Source organism: Crocuta crocuta, unplaced genomic scaffold (genome assembly GCF_008692635.1).
Source record: "Crocuta crocuta isolate KB4526 unplaced genomic scaffold, BGI_CrCroc_1.0 scaffold303, whole genome shotgun sequence".
Classification (NCBI taxonomy): Eukaryota; Metazoa; Chordata; class Mammalia; order Carnivora; family Hyaenidae; genus Crocuta; species Crocuta crocuta.
In genome coordinates, this window is record NW_027528276.1 from 442,025 (window position 1) to 467,741 (window position 25,717).

The window sequence follows — 25,717 nt, forward strand, 5'->3', positions numbered from 1 at the left end:
CCCGCCCCGCGCAGCCCTGGCCCCCCCCACCCGCCGTGCTCACCTTCTGGCCGCCTCCCGGCTCCCGAGAGTACCTAGGTAGGTAAGGCAGCCTAGGACCCAACGGACTGCGCGCAAAGACCAGGATTATTTTCTCTTACTGAAATTCTTCCGCTTCATCTATCGCAACGCAACACCCAGCCAACCGTGCGTGCGCAGCTCTGGACTCCGCCCCCCCTTTCCCGTCATGCCCCGGACCTGAGCTGAGTGGGTCTTCCCAGGATTCCCCTTTGCTCAGTTATGGTTGACTTCTTAAAGAGACCAAGACACAAGTGTGAGAAGGTAGAAGAAAGGGTTTAGGGCGGGAAGTTGGGGGCATTAGTTACCCTGCAGTATTCTTTAATGTCTGTTTCCAGAAAGATGACCCGTTAAGAGAACATAAGAATAAATAATGGCTGACATTTATTAAGCCAAGTGCTTACTAAACACTTGGCATGCATCATTCCATTTAATCCTCACCACACACCTAAGAGGTACAAATTTAAAAAAAAAAAATTTTAACGTTTATTCATTTTTGAGAGACAGAGTGTGAACAAGAGAGTGGCAGAGAGACACGGAGACACAGAATTCGAAGCAGGCCCCAGGCTCTGAGCTGTCAGCACAGAGCCTGATGCAGGGCTCTAACTCACGAATTGTGAGATCATGATCTGACCCGTTAGACCCTTAACCGACTGAGCCACCCCGCCGGCCCAAGAAGTACAAATTTTTAGCTCCGAGAGGTAAATGAATAGATTAATTAACTTGCTCGAAGCCAAGATTTGGTATTTTTATTCAAAATTGTTTTTTGATTTGTAACTGCTGTATAGTATTCCATTTTTATGATCATGCTACAATTTATCTACTATTGATGCACATTTAGATGTTTCCAGTTCTTGGTTATTAGGAATGATGCTGCTGTGAACATTCCTGTTTTATGTTGCACATGTGCTAGGTTTATACCTAGCAGTGAACTTGCTTGTTACATATACACAAAACTTAATGAGAGTTACAGTTGCCCCACATCCTTGCCAATAACTACTACTGTACATCTTTTTGGTTTTAACCACTTTGATGGGGGTATAGTGGTAGCTCTTTGTGGTATTTTATTTTTATTATTATATTTTATTTTTAAATAATCTCTACACCCAATGTAGGGCTCAAACTCATGAACCCAAGATCAAGAGTCACTCTCTCCACCAACTGAGCCAGCCAGGCACCCTTCATTGTGGTTTTAATTTGGATTTCCCAGCTTTCTAATGAGACTGAGCCCATTTTTGGATATCTGGATATCTTCTTTTATGAAGTGCCTGTTCAAGTCTCTTACCCATTTTTGTTTTGGATTGTATGCCATTTTATCATGGATATATATTCTAGGTATGAGTCCTTTCTTGAAAATATGTATTGCAAATATCTTCTCCCACTCTGTGGCCAGCCTTTCCACTTTATTATTGGTGTCTTTGACAAACATACAAGACCTTTATGTTTAGTGCTTTTTGTGTCCTGTTAAGAAATATTTTCCAGGGCACCTGGGTGGCTCCATCAGTTGAGTGATTGTTGATTTCAGCTTAGATCATGATCTCAGGGTTGTGGGATCAAGCCCCATGTCTGTCTTTGCACTGAGCATGGAGCCTATTTAATGATTCTCTCTCTCTCTCTCTCTCTCTCGGCACCTGAGGGGCTCAGTTGGTTAAGCATCCAAATTCAGCTTAGGTCATGATCTCACAGTTGGTGAATTCAAGCCCTGCATGGGTCTCAGAACCTGGAACCTGCTTTGGATTCTATGTCTCCCTCTCTCTCTCTGCCTCTCCCCCTCTGCTTTGGAGTATCGCTCTCTCTCTCAAAAATAAACATTAAAAATTCTTTAAAAAGATTTTCTCTCTCCATTTACCCCTCTCCTCAACTCATGTGTGCTCTCTCTCTAAAAATAAAATAAAATAAAATAAAATAAAATAAAACAAATATTTTCCTACCAAAGGTCCTGATTAATTTCTGGAATTGTTATTACTTTGTTTTTCTCATTTAGCTCTGCAACCCACTTGAAGTTGGGTATTGTGTTTGGTGTGAGGTAAGTCAGATTTCATTTTTCACATGTGAACGTTAAATTAAGAACTATTTTTGAAAAGTCTGTCCTTTCCCCTACTGTTCTGTATTGTCACCTTTGCATAAATGAGTTCTCTATAAATGTGTGAATTTGTTTCAGAACTACGTAATCTATTAATTTAATCTCTCTTTGTGGAAATATCACTGTCTTGATTTCTGTAACAGTTTTACAGAAAATCTTAGTATCCGGTAGAAAAAAAAAAGTCTTCCTTCCCATTATGTTCTTCAAAATGGTCTTGGCTTTTCTTGGTCCTTTGCATATTCACATAAATTTTTTTAAAGACTTTATTTTTAAATTATCTCTACACCCAACATGGGGCTCAAACTCACAACCAAGAGTTGCATGCTGTACTGACTGAGCCAGCCAGGCACCCCCATATAAATTTTAGAATCTGCTTGCCAAATGTAACCACATTTTTCTCATAAATTTTAGACTCAGCCAGAATTTTGTTTAGTATTGCACTGAAGCTGTAGACCTGTTTTGAAGAATTGGCATTTCTTATTCATTGTGTTTAACTATGCCCCCCCAAAAAGATATGTTAATATCCTTACCTTCAGAATATGACTTTATTTTGAAATAACATCTTTGCAGATATTATTAGTTAAGAGGAGGTCATATTGGAGTTGGATGGACCCTTAATCCAACATAACTCATGTCCTTATAAGAAGAGGAGATATAGAGACAGACACTTGAGGAAAGAACAACAGGTGACAATTGAGGCAGAGACTGAAGTACTGCAGCTGCTAGCCTCCAGAACTGTAAGACAATAAATGTCTGTTTGTAGCATTTTCTTACAGCAGGCCTAGGAAACTAAGATATGGTTGAATCTTCCAATCCATGAAAATAGTATTCATTTATTTCTGTAATTCTCCTAATGTTTTATAGTTTTTAAGCATGCAGATCACACATCCTTTTTAGATTTATTCTAGATCTTTGATATTTTATGGTATTTTAAATGGTAAAATTTCATTTTCTAATTGCTTATTTCCAAGAGAAGTATAGGAATATAATTGACTTTTTTATGTTGGTTTTGAAGCCAGAACCCTTGCTAAATTCATTTATTCTAATAGTTTGCCCATATTTTAGAATTTTTTTCTAAGTTTCCAACTATATAGAAAATAATGACAAAATTTATTTATTTCTAAGCATATAATTTTTATCTCATTTTCTTGTCTTAACAAAAATGGTAATACTGGATACCTGCATCTTCTTCCTGCTATGTTGTTTTCAATATAAGGTCATTAAATATTAAATTTGATTTAGAATTTTTGCATTTACCTGTGGAGGTAAATATGGCAAATTCTTTGCAACTTCTTTCATCAAGAGAGGAAGTCTATGTCCCTGCCCCTTGTTTCTTAGTTGGCTTTGTGAATTATTTTGACTGACAGAAGGTGACAGAAGTGATATCACGTGAATTCCCAAGTGTAGGTCTCAATAGTTTTTGCAGCTTCTCCTTTTACTTTCTTGGAATATTCTCACCACATGTCATGGTTAGATGGGTTAAATCACTGAATGATGGAAAATCATGCATTGAGAATAGCCCCTTAGCCAGCACCAATGCCACATACATGTGAGTAGAACCACTTTAGATCCTCCAGGTTGACTGATGACTGCAACCTCATGAGTGAGCCCAGGCAAAATAAGCAGAAGAATTACCCAGCCAAGCAAAGATTTGTTGTTATTTTAATATTATTTATTTATTTGTCTGTTTATCATGAATGAGTAAATGGTGCTTATTATAAGCCAGTTAGTTTGGGGTGCTTTGTTATTTAGCAATAGATAACTGTTACAGAATTGATATCTAGAAATGGAGTGCTGCTATAACTAAAATCTAAAACGTGATACTGACTTTGGGACCAGGCAGCCAGCAGAGTCTGGAAAGACAGCAAGGGGTCTGTTAGTGGAGGCTGGAAGAGCAGTGAGGAAATTGTTAGTGGAGGCTGAAGAAAGACTAGTGTAATGCAACAGCAAAATGTTTGCAGCCCACCTGTTAATAACATGGAAGATAGAAAATGTAATTAGTTGGGGCACCTGGGTGGCTCAGTCGATTAAGAGTGCAACTTCAGCTCAGGTCATGATCTCACCATTTGTGAGTTCCAGCCCCACATCGGGCTGTGTGCTGACAGCTAAGAGCCTGGAGGCTGCTTTGGATTCTGTATCTCCCTCTCTCTCTGCCCCTTCCCTGCTCACGCTCTGTCTCTCTGTCTCTCAAAATAAATAAATGTTAAAAATTTGAAGACAAAGAAGAAAATGTATTTAGTGACCTTGTGGATCTGGTTAAGAGATTTCCAGGCAGAATGTTAAAAGTGCCTATTGATTTTAGTTACTTGTGATAAGGTTTTGCAAAAGATAAACAAGCTAAAGAAGGAACTTTGTTTTCAAACATAAATTACACAAAATATGAAGGGTCCAGGACAGTCTCTACAGCTAACAAAATATCATCAAAATAAGAAACAGCCTCAGAAGTAAAATCACATATAGGATATTACAGGTAAAATGTGGCCTCAAGGTCAAGATCAACTCAAGAGTGCCACTGTAAGACCCTCTCATTTGGACAGAAGGGCTTCCAAGAAGCCCCAAATTATTGGGGTGGTTTGCTATATAACAATAGAAAAATGACACACTAAAACAGTTTACATCTTTTAGCTTGATGTTCTCTCAGTATGTATGTTCTGCTTCAAGAATCCTTACTGTATACTTCTATTTCAAGCTCCCATTTGCAATATTGTGACCTGTTTAAAATATAGATTTATTGTTTTTCACTCTTTCCTTTCCCTTTCCTCTACGTTGAAAACTAGCTAGAGTATTTTATTTTCCTCAGATACACTTATGGATGATATTTTTTTTTTACTCACTGTGTGTTAAAGAGTGTATTTTTAAACAAAGAAACCCCAAAATGCAATACCTCAAATAAACTGAAGTTTATCTTTCTCGACTATCACTGTTCAAGGCACATGTTCCAGCTCATTAACAGTGGTGTTTCTACATCATCATTTATGAACACAGGATACTCCCATCTTGTTTCTCCATCATTGAAACTGGGTCACAGACACATCTTCCTGAGAGTGTGAAGGAGGCACATGTGGGTCTCATGTTGCTGGGCTCAGAAATGACACATAACACAAAGCACATTCTATTAGGGACTCCTTTGTCCACATAGCCATGTATCACTGCATTGAGGTGGGGGGGGGGCAGTGCAAGGAGAGAATAGTGTCATGTTCCCAGCTACAATTATAAGCCCATTTATAAGTAAAAATGACACATTTGGTTATGAGGTGTTGCCAAATTAAAACTAAAGTCTCTGGGAAGTGATAGGCAGCTCTCCAGTTTGTGAGCATAGTGCAGATGTGTGAGTAGTTAGTAAAGAAAATCCTGTGTGAAACATGAAAAAGAACATTTACTTACAAAGGAAAGAGAATTAGACTAGCTTTGGACTTCTCAACTACAATACTATGACGGAAACTAAAATCTAAGAATGTTATACATGTCCAAGACATTTGTCGTGGTCAATTAATGACATTTCTGGAAGTACTGTACAACGTGTGGTGTAGATTGCTAACTTCCCAGTAAATTTCAGTCTTCCTTTTCTTTATGGTCAATTATATTCATCATAGGCAGACCAAGCCTTCTCCACCTCTCCCGTTCTCAGGACTGCCTGGCCAATCCCGAGAGGAAGAAGCCCCATAGCTTACCTGGGCCTGGGGGTAGTGGAGGAAAAGTGTATAAATGTGGGCCCAGTGTTTATTTAGTGATGAAGTTAGGTCTTAACATGCTTTTCTTTGAAGAATATATGAAGATAGGGTGCCTGGATGGTTCAATTGGTTAAGCTACTGACTCTTGATCCCTCTCTTGAAATAAACTTTAAAAAAAAAGAGTAAAGGGGCGCCTGGGTGGCTTAGTCGGTTAAGCGTCCGACTTTCGCTTGGGTCATGATCTCGCGGTTCGTGGGTTCGGGCCCCGCGTCGGGCTCTGTGCTGACTGCCAGCTCAGAGCCTGGAGCCTGTTTCAGTCTGTGACTTCCTCTCTCTCTGACCCTCCCCTGCTCACGCTGTCTCTCTCTCTCTCTCTCTCCTAGAAATAAATAAAACATTAAAAAAAAAAAAAGAGTAAAAAAAAAGAACATATGAAGATAAACATTCATAGCAACATCTATATGCAGGTAGGAGTTTACATAAGTTGTATGTGATTTAAATTACTGTAAATCAGGGTGTACATGTATAAGAAAGCAATAGGAGTTCGGGTTCATTTGTCTGTGACATTATTCTGAGTGGCCTCCAGGTAACCTTGACCATTCCTAGACAGACAGACAGCTTTCAGAGTGCTGCATCTCTCTGGTACCAGCCCTATGTCCCCCCATAACCTCAAATTTCAGAAATGGAAGGCCATTTAGTGGTTATATGGTCTAAGGATTGTGCCATGTTTGAATCCTTGCTGCAGCACTGCAAAGTGCATCTTCAGTCTCTGTTGGCACTCCTTTCAAAATAAGGATTTACTTCCTCCCTAGCAGCTCCTTTCACAGTGGACAGCCCTGCCTTCAGAAAGGTTCTGATCACAAACCTTGGTTAGGCCCTAGGAAGGCATTCCCCTTCTCCTCTTCTGTACTCATTCCCACTTACATAATTCAGCTCTGAGGTACCTCCCTTCCTTTTCTCAATCACCGTGCCTAAAGCTATCAATTATTATTGACGCAGAGCCAGTGCTAAGCACTAGAGACATAGAAATGAATGAGTTAAATTTTATCTTTTAAACAATGTTTACTTATTTTAAGAGGGAAAGAGAGCGTGAGCAAAGGAGGAGCAGAGAGAGAGGGTGAGAGAGAATCTCAAGCAGACTCTGCACTGTTAGTGCAGAGAACACCAGGCTTGATCCCATGAACCACGAGATCATGACCTGAGCTGAAATCCTGAGTCACATGCTTAGGGGCACCTGGGTGGCCTAGTCGGTTAAGTGAGCAAATGAATACACACACACTCTCTCTCCTTCTCTCTCTCTCTCCCCACTAAAGAAGAAAAAAAGGAATTAGGAGTGGTTAACTGGACCGATGAGGAAGAGTGGTGGCTTTCAGGAAAGGCTCCCTGGAGAAAGAAACATCTGAGCTGAATTGGAGGCAGAGTCAGGCTGAGGAAGCCCACAGTCAGTGCTGCCTCCTCTACCTACCCACTCTCCAACTGTGCCCTAGCTCCTCACTCTTTTCTCCTGCTAAGCCTGGAAATCCAGAGAGGAGAAAAACAGGCTTAGACATCCCTGGGGTCAGTGTCTCACAGAGTTACAAGCAGAACTAAGGTGGGAGGTGCCACCATGTGAATACAGAAGTCCGCCAAGTGCTCCCTGGGAGATTCTCCTCTGGGAGAGGATCACAAGGAGGGGACAGGCCCTCCAGCCTCACGGAGAGCTTTACAGGACAGTGTGCTAACCCAGGAGGCAGCCCTAAGCTCTGGCTCTGGTGAGGGTCTACATCCCTGGACCATGGACCTGGCCTGGCTGAGCAGCTCTTGCCCCGAGGGTCCCTGCTCTGGGCTTGGATTCCTAACTACTGCTCTCTGTCAGTTCTGGCAGGCATATGTGTGTCAGCACCCTGGAAGCTAGGGCACATCGTGGACTCTATGGTTACATCAGCCCAGCTCAACCCCACTCAGAGATTCTCAGACTAGAGAAGGCTCTGGGGCATTAAGAAAAAAGAAAGAAAGGAAGCAAATGAATTTCTTCTATACCAGGCACTACACAGGATGCTTCACACAGATTAAACCTTTGATACCACAAATCTCAATTTTAGCATGGTCATAAGAAAGAACACACATCAAACTGTTAATACTTATCTGTAATGGGTAGAATATTTGAGGACTTTGTTTCAGTGTTTTACACGCTGATATATTATCAGAAGTAAAATATCTTGGGGTACCTGGGTGGCTCAGTCGGTTAAGCATACAACTCTGGCTCAGGTCCTGATCTCACAGTTTGTGGGTTAGAGCCCCACATTGAGCTCTATGCTGACAGTTCAGAGTCTGGAACCTGCCTAAGATTCTGTGTCTCCCTCTCTCTCTGTCCCCCCACTCCCTCACACTATGTCTCTCTCTGTCTCTAAAAAATAAATAAAACATTAAAAATTTTTAAATAAAAAAAGAAGTAAAATATCTCTAGTGTCCAAAATATCTATCTATTTTGCTAGATAAGATATATATTTTATTTTCCACATTTATATAAAGGGTCAGTCATTAACATTAAACTACTGACTTCTATTTGCCCTGTCATTCTTACTCAGTTGAGGTAATGACTTCTCTAAATGGAGAGTTTGGAAGGACAGACTATATGCAATTTGGGCTTTTCTTTCTACATAGAAGCAAGTTGTCAACAGGAAACTAGTTTTCTTTGGCTCTTCTTTGCCTTAAGTTTCACAGGGGCAGGACTGCCCCATGTGGGGAGTCTTAACCTCCAACCTAGCATTTTTTCCAGTAATGAAGATGATTTGTACCTTTATTTACCATTTCCCAAGTCTCATTTCTCAATTGGTTTAGAAGTTAGTGGGGAAGAGAAATGCTAATTGTTTGGCCCCCTTCAAACTCCTAAGAGTACAGGGAAAGAATGGTGAATCAGGAGATAAAAAGTCAAGTTAGTAATCCTAGACCTGCCACTTATGAACTGTGCCCTAGGGCAAATCACTTACCCCTTAAGACCTCAATTTTTTTAGCTTATGAAGGAGTCTATGTTCTTTTTTTTTTTTAGTTTATTTTTTAAAGTTTATTTATTTTGAGAAAGAGGGAAAGTACAGGCCAGGGAAGGGCAGAGAGAGAGAGGGAGAGAGAGAAAGAATCCCAAGCAGGCTCTGCACCTTCAACACAAAGCCCATCTATGTTTTGCTTGCTTTATTTTTTTATTTTATTTTAATTCTAATGTAGTTAATGTACAGTGTTATATTAGTTTCAGTGCTCATCAATTAAGTGTACTCCACCTCCTCTTCTTCTCCTTCTTCTTTTTGAGTAGGCTCCATGCCCAACATGGGGCTTGAACTCACAACCCTAATATCAAGAGTCACATGCTCTACTGACTGAGCCAGCCAGGCACCCCAGGTCTGGCTGTTGTAAGCCAAAAAGGGAAAATATGGTGGCCTGAGAATGATGAGAAACTCTAAGAAAAGGTTTAGACAATGAACAGAATGAGGAAACTCCCAAAATCTGTTAATCCAAGTCACTGATACTGCTAAAATAAACTTTATGCCAAACAATTGGTCTTTTAGTCTGGGTTAGCCAAATGCTAAGATAAACTCCCAAACTACACAGGTTCTACACTGTGAACGTTTATTTCTGTCTCACACAATTGTCCAACACGGTTGCTCCTGTTCTAGTGGCTTTTCTGGGCAGCTGTCCTCCAACCATTGTCTCAGGGCCCATAATCCGTACATTCTGTGGCTCTATCCTCTTCTACGTCTGTGGAGTCTTATCCCTTCAGCCAATGGTTGGGGAAAGAAAGGACAAAGATCACATGAGGGAAGTTTCTATAGGTCAGGTCTAGATGTTGGTCATTGTTCCTATGTTCCATTGTCCAGAACTCAAGTCACATGCCTGCACCTGACTGCAAGAAAAATGTTGCATATTTGTATGGCCAGGAAGATAAGAAAATGGGGTTTGATGAACATATGAAAGCCTCTCTCACAACATCACTTGAACAAGATTCAAAGTTCTGAGAATAATCTGATTGGCCAAGTTTAGGTCACATGCTAAGCTACTAGCCAAATCAGGAAGGAAATACAGAAAGAATCTATCCCTTTCTATTCCACTGTTAGAGGAAGCAGACAGAGGAACTGTCCTCACTTACAATGGAGAATTTCCCTAAAAAGGAGATGAGGATGCTTAGAAAGAGGGGAAGAGTTGGATGCTAGACAGCCAAAAACGACAAATGTCCAGTATATCTGTAATTTGCATGTATTACACAAGAAAGTCTCTAAAGGCTTTTTCAGCTTTAATTATTCATAACTCAGATGCAAGAACTAAAACATATGTAGATGTCCAAAGATTTCTATTGAAACAGCCCTCCAATTCCTAAGGGCCTTCCTTACTCTCAGAAGAGCAAATAATTCATAGAACAAGATGATATTTGTCAATATATGGGAAAGCATTAGTGCTCAATGGAACCATGTAGTCTAAGAAAAGTATGATTTTTTTTTCACTTTTTAAAGTTTATTTATTTATTTTGAGACACAGAGAACATGGGGGAGGGGCAGAGAGAAAGGAAGAGAGAGAATCCGAAGCAGGCTCCATGCTGTCAGTGCAGAGCCCAATACAGAGCTTGAACCCCCACACCATGAGATCATGACTTGAGCCGAAATCAATAGTTGGATGCTCAGCTGACTGAGCCATTCAGGTGTCCAGTATGGATTTATTTTCAACGTGTGCATGCATGAGAAGGAAGATCCCCAAATGGTGGTTGTGGTCTGTCAGGAGGGGTATTTCATATTTATCAGAACCAAGAAAGGCTGTGAGATCTCAAAAGCTATTAGATTTGACATTTAACTTTGAAAAGGGAATTTACCAGCAGAAAAATCACAGGAGGGATGAAAAGAGAAGGTAAGGGCTATCAGGGGTTACTTGGTGAGTATCAGAGGGATGGGGAAAAGGGGGAAAGGTGTTTTTATTTTATTTATTTTATTTATTTATTTATTTTTTACAAATAGTTTATTGTCAAATTAGTTTCCACATAACACCCAGTGCTCATCCCCACAAATGTCCTCCTCCATGCCCATCCCCCTCCCCCCACATCCATCAGTCCTCAGTTTGTTCTCAGCATTCAAGAGTCTCTCATGGTTTGCCTCTCTCCCTTTCCCCCACCATTTCCCCCCTTCTTCTCCCCCACAGTCCTCCATTAAGTTCCTCCTAATCCTCCTATATGTGCAAACATATGATATTTGTCCTTCTCTGCCTAAGAAAAGTATGATTAAGTAATATAACATGTTAAAATGGAAAATAGCATTGCAAGGTCATGACCTTGATTTTTTTTCCAGGTTTGTCACTACTAAAAGACTTAGCAGCTCTAATATTTTGACCCCACATTTACTCTCATGTATATCCCTAACACCTAAATTTGATCTTTAGTAGTTTTATCCACCAAAATTATCTGGAATTCATTGCAGAGTAGCTGATTATACGGGGCAGGGGAAAAAATTAGTCTGACTTCAGAACATTCTGTTTTGGCAAGAAAGGAGGGATGATTCAAGGATATCAGGGGCAGAGCTAAAAGGACAAAGCTTAGAGATATATGCAATGGTGAAGTTGTAATAATTTAATTTAAATTTAAATAGTTTAATTAAATAATTTAAAGCATCATAATTAGAGTGAATTGGAATAAGTCAAATCTACAAAGGCTATGCATTCATACTGAGACTCAAATGAGAAAAGTAAACAAAAAATATAGCTTTAAGTAAACAAAAAAATTTAATACGATAGAAGGATGAATACAATATATGTATAATAATAAGTAATATGTGTGTCTTTGCATGTACAGGTGTGGCTGCACATAATTTTTTTCTTCTGTAAAAGGTATGTTGACTTAAATATATCCACATATAATTTATCTATATCTATGATTTATATATGAGCAAGCAGATAAAAATGAACCAAAAGGTAGGAGGAACCATCAACACTAGTAATTTTGTAAAATTATCACGAACAGCAGAGAGTGAGTCTGTCAATTATTCAGCACCACATTTACAACAAGCTAGTAATAGCTTGTTCAACAGATATTCTAAGAATGAGAAGGGTAAATCAATCTTCTATGTTTCAGGAGATAAAACAACTAAATGGCTCTACTAATTATAATAAAATACTGATAAGAAATACTAAGTTCTTAAGCAGATTGATGTTATATAGTAGCAAGATGATTGATTAGGGACCACTGGTCATGCAAACCTTAGAGCTTACATCATTTCCAAGATAGACACTAAGTTTCAAAATTTAAAAACCGTAAGGAAGACAGAAGATTTTAAGTCCTATAGTATTTTAAAACTTTTACTATTACAAAAGGGTTTTAAATAAATGATCTTAATTACTTTGGACAACAAAACTAGATCTTATGTCCCAACCAAGAAACAATTAGTTGGTATCACAGATCCTGGAACCTCAACTGGCTTAAAATTATATTTCTTTTTCTATTTGATTTGGTAAGATTTCTGAAATCCCAGAAAATAATCAAAATTCTATTACTGAAACCTTAAGAAGATATGAAAGTAAATATAAATATAATCTTAAGAGGTATAAAAGGGGTAAAAAAAATAATACAGTAATATTCAACCCATGGCATTGAATATTCAGTCCAGACCTACCTAATTGATACAAGTGTAGTTGATTTTTGTAAGTTTTGTATTTGTGCATACTTTGCTGATATTTAATGCTTATGAGATATTCAAAAGTATCAGCCATGTTAAATTTATAATTCCAGCTTAAATTGTTTCAGGGAACTAAGTTAATCAAATGTGTATTCTGTGTTTAATGATCAAGAAAAAGTATTTCAACATTTTATTCATTAGGAATATGATTTTGGCAATTGGGCATTAAACAATAAGCAAGCTGTGAGTATTCTCCAGGTGAGAAAGCCCCATAGACTGAAAACTACTGAGTCATAAGGCACAAAGTCGATAATGTGTTTTTACTAATACTCCTTAGGAAGAAGGGGAAATAATAAATGGGAGACTAGAATGAGGGGTTGGTTGAAAGACTTTAGAAAACTGTGACACATACACTTTCTGAGAGGGAAACACAACCACACAGATAATTAGCCTACAGTGTGGTGAATATTACAGAAGTGATACTTGGACCGGAAATCCAAGAGAAGTTAACCCAATCTGTGCATCTATTACTTACCAGGTATAATAGAATACTATGAAAATTGGCTAGATGTTTGTAAGCAAGTATCATGGAAACCTCACATCAGTTCTAATTCTAAAGATTTTTCATAATGTGAGGAAATCAGATTAAGCTTAAAATGTCCCCATGGCTAGGATCTAGACATATCCACTAGGCCTACCTAATTGATAGGACAGCCAAGAAGTCTGTTTTCCAAGGGACTTCTGAGAGAGAACTAATGTGAAAGGAAAAAAAAAAATAAGCCATTGGGACAAGCCTGATGCAGTAATGAAGCCTCAGGGACAGTGAATAGGTGACTGGACAGAGTACTGTGTCTGTCACTTGGATTTGATTCAGCCTCAGCTCAAATGGTGTCACGTCTAGGGAAAGGGAGAGACAGGAAGAATGAGGACTCAAGAAGACACAAAAAAGAGCAAAAATCAAAACTAGAAATATCAGTTTTTATAAAAATTTATGACCAATATTAATCCTACTTCAGGACCCCCTCCTCCCAATAGAGTGCAACACAAAAGTGGAGAGAGATGGTTTCCTCACTTTATTATAGATATCAAGAGATCATATTGCCAGGGAAATGCTGATTACAAACAAATTAGAGGGCTCTAGGATTGGTTAAGCAGCTTCCCCAGCTTCTGCTAAGGTTGTAAGTGATAGAGTTAGCATTTTAAATTTTTTTAATGTTTTATTTATTTCTGAGAGAGAAAGAGAGAGAGAGAGCGTGAGCAGGGGAGGATCAGAGAGAGAGAGAGACACAGAATCTGAAGCAGGCTCCAGGCTCTGAGCTGTCAGCACAGAGCCTGACACAGGGCTCAAACCCACAAACTGTGAGATCATGACCTGAGGCGAAGTCGGATGCTTAACCGATTGAGCCACCCAGGTGTCCCTAGAGTTAGCATTTGGACCTGAATATATGTGTGGATCCAATTGCTTTTCCCTCCCCTTTCATTTCAGTGTGCTCCTCTGTGGTCCCTAGGCTGTGTTTATTTCTAATGATAACTACTCCACTTACAGCTCTCTCAACTAGAGGATGCTCAGTCTTCTATACCATCTGCCTTTGGATTTTTTTAGGGTTTTATTTTAAGTAATCTCTACATCCAATATGGGGATTAAACTCAGAACCCTGACATTGTCTCATGCTCCACTAACTGAGCCAGCTGGGCACCCCCTAGATGCCTTAGGATTTAAAGTTGGGTCTGTATCCCCCACGTCCCCCTTTGCTAATCCTATGTAAAAATTCATGTTCCTTTAAAACTTATTTCATCAGGCTTTGAGTACCTGTCCTTCTTACTGGCATCTACTCATCTCCTAGTCACTTTTTAACATTCATTGAAGAATTTAACTGCTGGCTCCCTGTTTTCCTCTTCTGCCATGATTTCACCTTTCCCATGGACACTTCTAACACCTTGGTCTCTCAGTTTATTTAGCTTCTCAATTTCAGCGAACTTTTCCCCTTTCTACTTGCACCTCCCCACTCCAATGACACATCTTGAATCCTTTGCCTAAAATTGCTCCACCTCAGAAATAATATATTCAGATATCCCACTTTCTGACCACACCCTTCTATCTTTTCTCACTCAATTTCTCCCTCTAAAGCTACCCTTCTATTTTATAAAGACCTCTGTCCCTCCATCAGTCTACTTTCATTCTATTTATTTGCCTTCTCCTGTCTTCTTTTCCTTTTATGTTTTCTACTAGTCACTTGCCAATATCCTCCACTCTCTTCTATGGGCCTTATGTCATTTCTACCTGGAAAAACCATAAGCTAACTTCTCCATGCCCACACCTGCACTGCTTATTATTGTTGATAAAAGTCATAGAACCTACCAAGCTGTCACAAATATAAATTCTCAGGGTTCTCATCCTCAACTGGGCTGATGGTATTGTCTAGAAATCCTCCCATGGATCTTTCGTCAGTTTTCTCTTCCATTCTTCACAATGACTATTCAGAGTTTTTCTTCAAATCTCTGACCCTAAACTTCAGTCACAGTAGGTGACCTATCCTCTTGTTCTCATAGAGAAAATAAATAAGAACTTCCTCAGTTCCTGGCATGAAACACAGTTTTCTGCAATTAAACCTGCCACTCTTTCTTTCCTCCAATTACAAAAGAGAGATTGTCTCTCCAGCTACCACCTTATCTTTGTCACAGCCACATACCTCTTAGAAGAGCTAACTACATTCATTGTTTTCATTTCTATCATCCCACTCCTCAATCCACTGCTATCTGGCTTCTGCCTTCCACAGAAACCACTCTTGGTAAATTCACTAATGACTTTGTTGGTAAATCTTATGGATACTTCTCAGTCCTTATTTCAGCAATCAACGTTATTGCTGCTATTGACCTCATCCTCTTTTAAATCCCCTCTTCTCTTGGCTTTGTGATACCATATTCTCCAAGTTTTCCTCATATGACCTTAGCCATTTCTTTTTAGTTCCTTTCTTGTGTTCCCATATCTACACTAATTCATTAATTAGCAGTGTTCCTCAAGGTTTCTCTCTCTGGCCTTTTCACCTCACTCTACCCACAATGAGTGTACTCTCATCACCCACTTCTGTGGCTATAATCATCAATTCTGTGTGATGACTTGCAAAGCTACACCTCTTTCCCAGATATTTCTTCTGAACTGTTTATCCAACTGCCTATTAAATATTTACCTTTGGGTATTTCATGGTGTCTCAGACTCAACATATCTAAAATTGAACCCATTATTTGCCCAAGTGCTCCACCCTTTCAACATCGTCCCTCCTCTGTTCCCTATCTCTTGGAATAATACCACCATCCACTAGGATGTAACAGTGAGAAATAGAAACAAAGATATTCTGAAATATAAAGGATACATTCACCGATCCATTTATCAAACAAACATGTATCAAGTGACTCCCTACCCGGTATTGTGTTAACTACTAGGAGATGGGCTGTAATGAGACAAAGGTATACAGTTTCAGAAGCAGAGAAAGTGCATGTCAGGCAGAGAAAGACCTACACAGAAAGTTTCATTTCATTTTGTGTGTTTGATAACCAGGAAAAAAAAGTATATATATTTCAAATAGTTGTCCTGAGACAGGATGTTGCACATAATTTGGGTGCTTCTCAAAATTTTTCTTCAGCATAAAGAACCTTGAAGAGGGAAAAGGGCTGATCAAGGAGACAAACAGAATTATGACCCATTCTTGTTATTGGCAATTAGCTGTGTACTAACTATCTGGTTAAATCTCATACTACTATTTTGCATCATTCTTTGACTCTTGATTTTTTTTCCAATAAATTTATGCAGCTTTTTTTTTCCATTATAAAAGTGATACAGGCTATAGTTGGGGGGGGATATATAAGAAGCCTTTTGGATGGTATAGAACACAAAGAATAAAGTTGTGGAATTAATTCTCATTCTTTCTGAATTCCTACTCTTGGACACAACGCATAATACTTTTTTTTATGTTCATTTTTGAGAGAGAGAGAGACAAACAGAGCACAAGTGGGGGAGGGGCAGAGAAATAAAGACACACAGAATGGAAGCAGGATCCAGGCTCTGAGCTGTCAGCACAGAGCCCAATGCATGGCTCAAACTCATGAGCTGTGAGATCATGACCTGAGCCAAAGTCGGACGCTCAACTGACTGAGCCACCCAGGCACCTAGAATGCTTACTCTTAATATCTAGGTGTTTTCCTAGGGGTTTGATTGCCACTGATTATCGATGAGGTCCTGGGGAATTTTAGGGCTATAGCTTGACTGTTGTTGGGCTTCTCTCTTCAAATACTTCTTCAAAAGAGGTAAGTCAAGGAACTAATTTGGGTTCTGATGCTTCATCCAGAAGTAACAGCAGTGAATTTTAGGGCATATTCAGGCATGGAGAAAATAATATTTATTTTCTTGTAATGAACTTAAATCCAAATCTGAAGCCTCACACTGCAACATTGGCAGAAAATTTATCTGTCATTATTGGCATTCTCAAGAAGAAGGCCACCGGAGGTATGCATAGTTCCCAGGATGGGCCTTACCTCCCATCAAAGCATCAAGAAAGCTCTCCAATGATTGGCTCAATAGTCCAGATTGGTTACCACAGAGACAGCTACTGCCCCAATTTTCATGTTCTCCACAGGGCCATGGCTTGGGGCATGACCATCTTCAGCAAGGATAAAACTCCTTATGCTCAGGGTCCAGTCTTCTCCCCACAGCACTGTTAAAGAACATGGTACAGGTTTTTCACATCACACCATGGACCTTTACCATCTTCCTAGTCTTCTGAAACCTTTTCTTCTTTGGTTTTCTCTAAGGCACTTTCCTGTCTCCTCAGAACACACACACTCTCTCTCTCTCTCTCTCTCTCTCTCTCTCTCTCTCTCCCTGGATACTTTCATAATCTTTTCAGTCAGGTTGAATTTTTACAAAACATAAGACAGCTCTTGACTTCCAACAGCTTTTGCTTTGGCTCTTACCAAAATCACTCTGACAAAGATGCAAGGGAAGGAAAGTACACAATACAAATTAATGTCTCAAAAATTAGATAACTGCCCCATGAAAAAGCAGTTTGCACACTCAGTGGAACTTCTCACCTGGGACCAGGATTCAATATTTCTTAATAGTGTTGTATTTTCTCAATCCTATTATCAGAAGCAGGGATGTGCACTCAGTGCTCCAGTTCTCCTGAAGTTGTTACACAAAACCTAGGGCATATCTTTCATTGATATTTTTTACTTGCACAAGTCATTCATTTATGAGAAACAAGAGTCTACACATCTTATAGACCCAATGCTTATCTTGCCTAGATAAACTTGTGTTAACTTAGAAAATAAAACACATTTGTTGACAGCAGTTGCTCATGAGTACATTTTCTAGACAGGACTTTTGGCTGCAAGAGACAGAAAACCAAATCAAAGTAGGTTAAGTTCAAAGAGAGTCTATGAGCTTACATAATTTGTCCAAGCGTTGGACATCACAAATGGATGGATCAGGGAGGGAAGGTGTCAAAATTAATATCATACAACTTAGACTGGAATCAGAGTCCTCCATCATGCAGGTATTGTGATTAGGTCAGTGATGGTCATTTGATGGTCAGTACCTCACTGGAATTTTTTTTTCTCCCACCCTATCAAGAAATAAGCTTCTATCCATTGAGAATATCCTTCAGGAGTGGAGGTAAAATAAAGACATTATTAGAGAAGGAAAACGAAAATAATTTCTTGGCAACAGTCCTGCTCTAAAAGAATTGCTAAAGGAAGTTCTTCAGATAGGGGAGTGATACCTGAAGGAAACAGGAACATCAAGAATAAAAGAAGAACAGAAATGGTAAATATCTGAGTAAACATAATAGACTATTCTCCTCTGGAACCTGATGGTTCATGAGTTCAAGCCCCGCATTGGCTCTGTGCTGGCAGTGTAGAGACTGCTTGGGGTTGATTCTCTGTCTCCTTCTCTCTCTCTCTCTCTCTCTCTCAAAAATAAATAAATAAATAAATAAATAAATAAATAAATAAAATATTTTCTGTTTGACAGCAAAAATTATTAACACTGCCTCATGAGGCTTATGATTCTAATACATAAAATAACTATAACAAAAGGGTGGAGACAGGATAAATGGATTTATTTAGGGATAATATTTCTACATTCTACTTGAAGTGGTAAAATACTGATTCTAAATGGACTATAAAAAGTTAATTATGTCTATTGCAGTCACTAGAGCAACCACTAAAAAAATTATGTAAAGAGATATGGTAATAAATAGTTAAAATGGAATAATAGAAAATGTTCAAATTAGCCAAAGGAAGGCAAGGAAAGGGAACAAAGGAAACAGAACAAATAATAAAATGATACACATAATTACTAGATATATTAGGAACTTAAGAATAACTTGGAGAAACTAACTTCAGTTACCAATGTAGTATTCAGAATCACTAAAGGGTCTGAATTTGAGGTTAACTGCAGAGGACATTTAGGGACCATAGCAGTAGGGGTCAGGAGGACCTTTTGAACTGGACATAGACTTTTGATAGTATCTCAAGAAGTATGGTCAAAGACAAGATGGCAATAAATTCATCGCTCAACTCTATATATCTTTTATAATCCTATTATGATTTTAGGAATAGCACAATTATTTGATACTATACTTTTTTAGGTGTTGAAAATGTTAATTATTAATAGCATTTAAAATATAACATGAATGGGGAACCTGAGTGGCTTAGTCGGTTGAGCATCCAATTTTGGATCAAGTCATAATCTCGGGGTTCTTGACTTTGAAATAAACATTAAAAATTTTTTTAAATAAAATATACCGTGAATATATATACAATGGAATATTACTCAGCAATCAGAAAGAATGGATTCTTGCCATTTGCAACACTGTGGCTGGAACTAGAATGTATTATGCTAAGCAAATTAAGTCAGGGAAAGACAAATACATGGTTTCATTCCTATGTGGAATTTAAGAAACAAAACATGAACATAGGGAAAGGGAAGGGAAAATATTGAAAAAACGGGGAGGGAAGCAAACCATAAGAGACTCTGAAACAGAGAGAACAAATTGAGGGTAGCTGGAGGGGACTTGGGTGGGAGGATGGGCTAGATGGGTGATGGGCATTAAGGAGGGCACTTGCTGAGACAAGCACTGGGTGTTATATGTAAGTAATGAATCACTAAATTCTACTCCTGAAACCATTACTACACTATATGTTAACTAACTTGGATTTAAATTTTTAAAAATAAAATAAACCATGATTTTTACACACTCTTTTGGGATTATTTTAATATACTAAGAGCAACTCCAAATGGAAAAAGCCCAAACCCCCTCTCTATCGCTGCAGCTAATTTCTTTTGCTGGTAATTTACTCTGCACCTGGAACGTTTCCAACCTTCCCTTTCCAATCTTCACATGCCTATGACACAGGCACCCAAGGATGAAGAAATTGGGATTTACAGAAATTGCTAAGAGATCTATCTCTTGAATCCAGTAAAGCCAGCTGCCTGTTCCTGAGTCCATCCCGACGCTACCTAAGTCTTTAAGTTTCCAAATTTGGGGCCATCTAGTAAGGCTTCATAGGTCAGACCAGACCTGACAGCGCTCCCTCCGCCCTTTGTTGCTAAGGGGAAGTGGACTACGACCGGCCAGCTGCGTTGCGCATGCTCAGACGCACAGCTCGGCGGGAAAAAGGCGGGGTCTGCGTGACCGTTTCGCGTCGAAGTTCCTTAGAGAAGCGTCCCGCGGCGAGCGTCCCTGAGAGAAATTAGTAAGCCTCCTTAAGTGGCAGTGTTGTCGTTCTTTATTCCTGCGCCTTGCCGGAAAGGGGCTGAGAGTTTCGACTGTCAGAGGGAGGATGAAGCGTCGGGTCGGGCCGGCGTCCTAAAGATGGTTCCCTGCGTGCGGCTTCCGCCATGTGAGAGTCGGGAACTCGGGTCAGGCCCCTGGGTCGTGTTTGTCGTTTTCTTTAACCTTGTCCGTAGAGTCGGGGGATCTTCGTCCAGTATTTCCAGCGTTTCTCGCCGCCCACTGCCCCTGCGTCGTAACTGGGCTTTCAGCGTTTGGTCTCTCTCCGCGGCCTCTTTAAAACATTCATCTGATCGCACCGGTGGCTCTCCTTCATTAAGCAGTGGTGATTTTTCAAATTAAAAAAAAAAAAAAAGAAAGAAAAGAAAAGAAAAAAAATCATGAAATCATGGAAGTTCTTTTGTAAATAGACGTGTACACGTAGTCTCAGCTAAGAGAGATTGACTAGTAACTACGAAAGTGTGACTCTTGAATTCGAATTTGAAATTGGTATTAGATGAAGGTGCAATCTTTATCACTTTATTTCAGTATTTTGCTTTAGTGCAGGGGACTGAGAGTATTTTCATTTGCATGGAGTAGTGTTTGGAAACGGTAACTTCTAGCTTTCTTAGGATGCAGGTTCAGCAAGAGTTGGAACACCTGACAGTAATTTGTATTCCTCATCACAAATACATAAGACAGGAAGGGAAGAATTTAAAATTTATAATAACTAAAAATACTTATAATAAGAACTATACTAATTAAGTCTGGCAGTATCAGGATTGAACAGTTTGCCATTTAACCCCCGCTCCCTTTTTTTAAAAGATTTTATTTTTAAGTAATCTTCATACCCAGGGTGGGGGCTCAAACTCACAACCCCAAGATGAAAAGTTGTATGGTCTACCCACTGAGCCAGCCAGGCGCCCCTTGCCGTTTAACTTGTAGGTTGAAGCAAGAGCATTAGAGGAGCAGATGCCGTTGCTAAAATAGTGACTTTGATTCCGGGATTTTCTTTGAGTGAATATACAACAGATCACAATCCAAAAAGAATAGATGAAAAGCTGTAGCCTTCTTCATCACTCACAAAGCTAGCAAGGAATTGAACTATGTTCACCTAAATGGCAGGAAAAGCTATTTTCTGAAGGTCACTGTTAATCTGGCACAAATTGAGGCTTTGGAAGCCTCTAAAATACTTAACATTTAGTATATTACACAATTAAGTATAACTCACGATTTTTAAAGTACGTTTTAAAAATAATATGAATGAAATGTGTGCTGAACCCCAAAAGCTACTGATTTACAAGAATAAGTTCAAGGATTTTGGTGTTCAAGGACCTTTCTGATAGGACCCATGTCAGCTTTTCCAACGTTATTTCCTTACACTGGCACTCTTTTTATCTTTAACAGTAACTCCACTTCTTGTAGTTCCCACGTGTTTGTCATTTTGCACAAGCTGTGTCTATATCTGGAATATCCTTTCATCATCCTTTGTAGACACTTTATTTTTTAAATTTTTTAATGTTTTTATTTATTTCTGAGAGAGAGTATGAGCAGGGGAGGGTCAGAGAGAGAGGGAGACAGAGAATCTGAAACAGGCTCCAGGCTCTGAGCACAGAGCCCGACGCAGGGCTCGAACCCACAAGCTGTGAGATCATGACCTGAGCCGAAGTCGGACGCTTAACAGACTGAGCTACCCAGGTGCCTCCCTCTTTCTCCACTCCTAACCCCTCTCCTCAGCTCACTTNCTAGTTCAAATTTTATCTTCTAGAAGATTTCTTCCCTCTTTTCTGCTTTTTGCGTTGCATAGACTTAAATTGTTGTGATTATACTGTGCTAGCACAGTATTTATGGTAGAGTATTGGGACATCCTAATTATGCCTCTAATTCCAGTACCTAAGTACTTCATAAATAGTGGCTCCCCGTTGCCTATAGAATTAAGCAGGGATATTTTAGTTTGGTTTGAAAGGCATTTAGCCTTCTGCCTCCAGCTTTTCTTTTTCTTTTTCATATTTATTTTTGAGGGTGAGAGACACAGAGTGTGAGCTGTGGAGAGGCAGAGAGTGAGGGAGACACACAATCTGAAGCAGGCTCCAGGCTCTGAGCTGTCACCATAGAGCCCAGCACATGGCTTAAACTCACAAGCTGTGAGATCATGACCTGAGCCAAAGTTGGATGCTTAACCGACTGAGCTGCCCAGGTGCCCATCCAGCTTTTCTATCAAGATAGTAAAAGAGTTTGCAGAAAACAAGTGAATAAAACAAGTTTTTGCAGTGTCATGTATAAAGCAATAACTATAATGCAAAGAAGTGAAATGTTAGAGGAATACTCCTTCTTACTCATTCGTCACTTTTCTTTTTGCTTGTGACCACACCACACTTAGATTAATTACTGTAGCTTTACAGTAAGTCCTCCCAACTTTTTTCTTTTTTTGAGATTGTTTTTAGCTATTCTAGGTTCTGTATACATTGCATATACGTTAGAATCATCTTGCAGGTTCCACAAAAACTAGGATTTTGATGTGTAGCTCGATTTGGGGAAAATTGACTTTACAGTATTAAGACAATAAGCATGCTTTATTTCTCCATTTATTTATATCTTCTTTAATTTCTCTCAGCATTGTTTTGTTTTCATTGTAGATATCTTTACATATTTCATTAAATGTATTTGATGTTTTATGATGCTATAGAAAATGGTTGTTTTAAAATTTTTAATTGTTAATAGTAAAAAGAAGTGACTTTTGAATATTGATCTTCCTAAATTTAATTAATAATTTCCGTAATTCCTTGGAGATCCTTTTGGATTTTCAATGTATACAACCAGTCATCTATAAGTAATGACAATTTTACTTATTCCCTCAAGATTTCTTTCCTTCTTGTTTCTTCTTGTTATTAACTTGACTGAAATCTCTATTACAGTGGTGGAGTGGTGACGACAAAAGTTTTAAATATTGATGTTGTATTATCCCATGATCCTTATAAGTTCACTTATTCAAGTATTTTATTGAGAGGGAGAAGATATTCCTTAGGGTTTTCTGTATATACAACAATTATGCCCTCAACAAATAAAAGCAGTTTTATTTACTTTTCCCTTTCCAGTCTTTACACCAAATTTCCATGGAGTACTTCACTTAAAGAATTTTCATTAGCATTTCTATACTATAGGTTTGCTTATGATAAATTCTCATTTTCATTTATCTGAAAATGTCCTTATTTTACCTTTATTTTTGAAAGATATTTTTACTGACTAGAGAATTTTGTAGTATTTTTTTCCCCCAGCATCTCAAAGGTGATCCATTGGCTCCTGGACTTCATTGTTTCTTTTTTTTTTTATTAAATTTATTATTTCTGAGAAAGAGAAGAATGTGAGTAGGGGAGGGACAGAGAGAGAAGGGGACAGAGGATCCTAAGCAGGCTCCCTGCTGACAGCAGAGATCCCAATGTAGGGCTCAAACTCACGAACTGAACCATGAGATCATGACCTGGGCCAAAGTCAGATGCTTAACCAACTAAAGCACCCAGGCGCCTGGGTCTTCATTGTTTCTGACAAGAAAACAACTTTATTCTAATTTTTCTCCTCTGTGTTATGTCTTTTTTCTTCAGCTGCGTTTAAGATTTTATTTTTAGTTTTCACCATTGTAACTATAATGTGCATAGTTGTGTTTCCCTTTATTTACCTTATTTGGTATTCATAGAGATTCTTGAATTTGTGGTGTTTGATATTTTTCTTCATCTGGGGGAAATTGTCCAGCCAGTAGTTCTTCAAATGTTGTATCTGTTGCATTGTCTGTTTACTCTTATTTTGGGACTCTATTTACATCTGTAAATAGATGTATTGCTATGCTCCTTACATGTTGCTTATATTAATTTGTATTTTTACCCTTTTATGCATCAGTCTGAACTACTTTCTACTATTGATATAAAATTTATCTATTAAATTCTTAATTTCCCTGTTTTCCAATTCTCAAATTTCCATTAACTCTTTTTTTTTTAAATTATTCCAAGACTCTACTAAACTTCGTGTTTTTCTCTGTTTTCTCAAATGTATCAAAGACCTAGCCTGATAATACTAATATAAATGCCACCTATAGGTCAGTTTTATTGTCTTTTTTCTTTTAATTGGTTTTGATCAGTGTTATTTGGGAATTTTTGGTTGGGGTGTACCCCTACATTTTTATTGTATTGTGAACATTGTGGATGAAAAAATTTAAGGACTTTAAATGCACTAACTCCAGAGAGTGCTGTTTCCTGTAGGCAGGCAGATAGTTATAGATTACATTAATCCTGTTGAGGATTAGTGTTAGGCCTTGTTAGGGCTGATTTATTTTGGTTTGCTTTCTTCTAGTGAGTGGTCTTTTCTTCTGGGTTGTTGTCTGTACTTCGAGCACATGGTGCCCCTAGAGTCTCAACTGCAAGTCGAGATCTTTACCAAGATCTTGGTAAAGACCAAGTCGAGAGGTCTTTACCAAGTCCTTTCTACCTTTGCTAGGCTTAAATTTCAGCTTTGTTCTTAGCTCTGCAAAGCTACTATAATCTCTTTTCAGCTCTTTAGACTTCCAGTTGCTATTGTCTGCTATATTTTTTGGAACCATACTCTGTAGGTAGGCAGTTTAGAAGTCAGCTAATAAGTGGAGAAGGAGGGTATTGATGCTTTGCTGACTGAGCCAGCCAGGCACCCCTAGATTTATCAGCTTTATTTTAAATTCTTAGCAATCTGATAAAACTTGGAGCTGAGTTGGTTTAGAAGCTGAGTAGGATTTGAATAGGCAAAAATGACTTTACAGGTAGGAGAACAGTATGAACACAGTATAGTGGGGAAAAATTACAAGATTAAAGGTAAGCAGTTTGGAGCATCAAGCTTATATATGCCATATTGTACCAATTTTCCAGGAGGAAAGTGCATACATTCTTTCTGGAGGTCTGTTTGTATGTCTGGAAATAACTCCTAAGAGCTTTCAATTTCTTTGCAGTCTTCTATTTTACTTTAAGAATTAACATGTTGGGACGCCTGGGTGGCTCAGTAGGTTAAGCAACCAACTTCGGCTCAGATCATTATCTCACAATTTGTGAGTTCACGCCCCATGTCAGGCTCTATGCTGACCACTCGGAGCCTGGAGCCTGCTTCGGATTCTGTGTCTCCTTTTCTCTCTGCCCCTCCTCCACTTGTGCTCTGTCTCTCAAAAATAAATAAATGTAAAATTTTTTTTTAAAAAAATGTGAATTTTGTTTTCTGCTTCAGGTTATATTCCTCTTTGGCTTATATTAAAATGTGTTAATTGGTTATTACCAAGTAGCAGTAACCATGAGGAATATGTGCCACATTATCCTAGGACTATTAATACTCTCCAGCTTTACACAGTATAGCCTCAGTTGGGAAAGACAGGTGAGAGACCGTATTAAAAAGAGGTTTCAACACTTGGCTGGCTTAGTTGAAGGAACATGTGATTCTTGATCTTGGGGTCATGAATGTAAGGCCCACGTTAGGTGTAGAGATTACTTAAAAATAAAAATTTGGGGGGGG

The 25,717-nt window shown here is 38.8% G+C and overlaps 2 protein-coding genes across 7 annotated transcripts in view; one reads left to right on the forward strand and one right to left on the reverse strand.

Annotated features, from left to right (window-relative positions):
- Positions 1-152, reverse strand: part of ZMYM6 (zinc finger MYM-type containing 6) — a 40,962-nt gene extending 40,810 nt beyond the window's left edge. For both annotated transcript variants that reach the window (XM_077753082.1, XM_077753081.1), the window contains exon 1: positions 44-152. The gene's annotated coding sequence lies outside the window, so the exon portion shown is untranslated. The remainder of the gene's footprint in view (positions 1-43) is intronic.
- Positions 153-20,099: 19,947 nt separating this feature from the next.
- The window catches only part of ZMYM1 (zinc finger MYM-type containing 1), a 25,610-nt gene continuing 19,992 nt past the window's right edge, over positions 20,100-25,717 (forward strand). For 3 of the 5 annotated variants that reach the window (XM_077753083.1, XM_077753087.1, XM_077753088.1), the window contains exon 1: positions 20,106-20,330. The gene's annotated coding sequence lies outside the window, so the exon portion shown is untranslated. Of the gene's footprint in view, positions 20,350-25,717 lie in introns of all 5 variants that reach the window. The other 2 variants (XM_077753084.1, XM_077753085.1) reach the window with 2 other exon arrangements.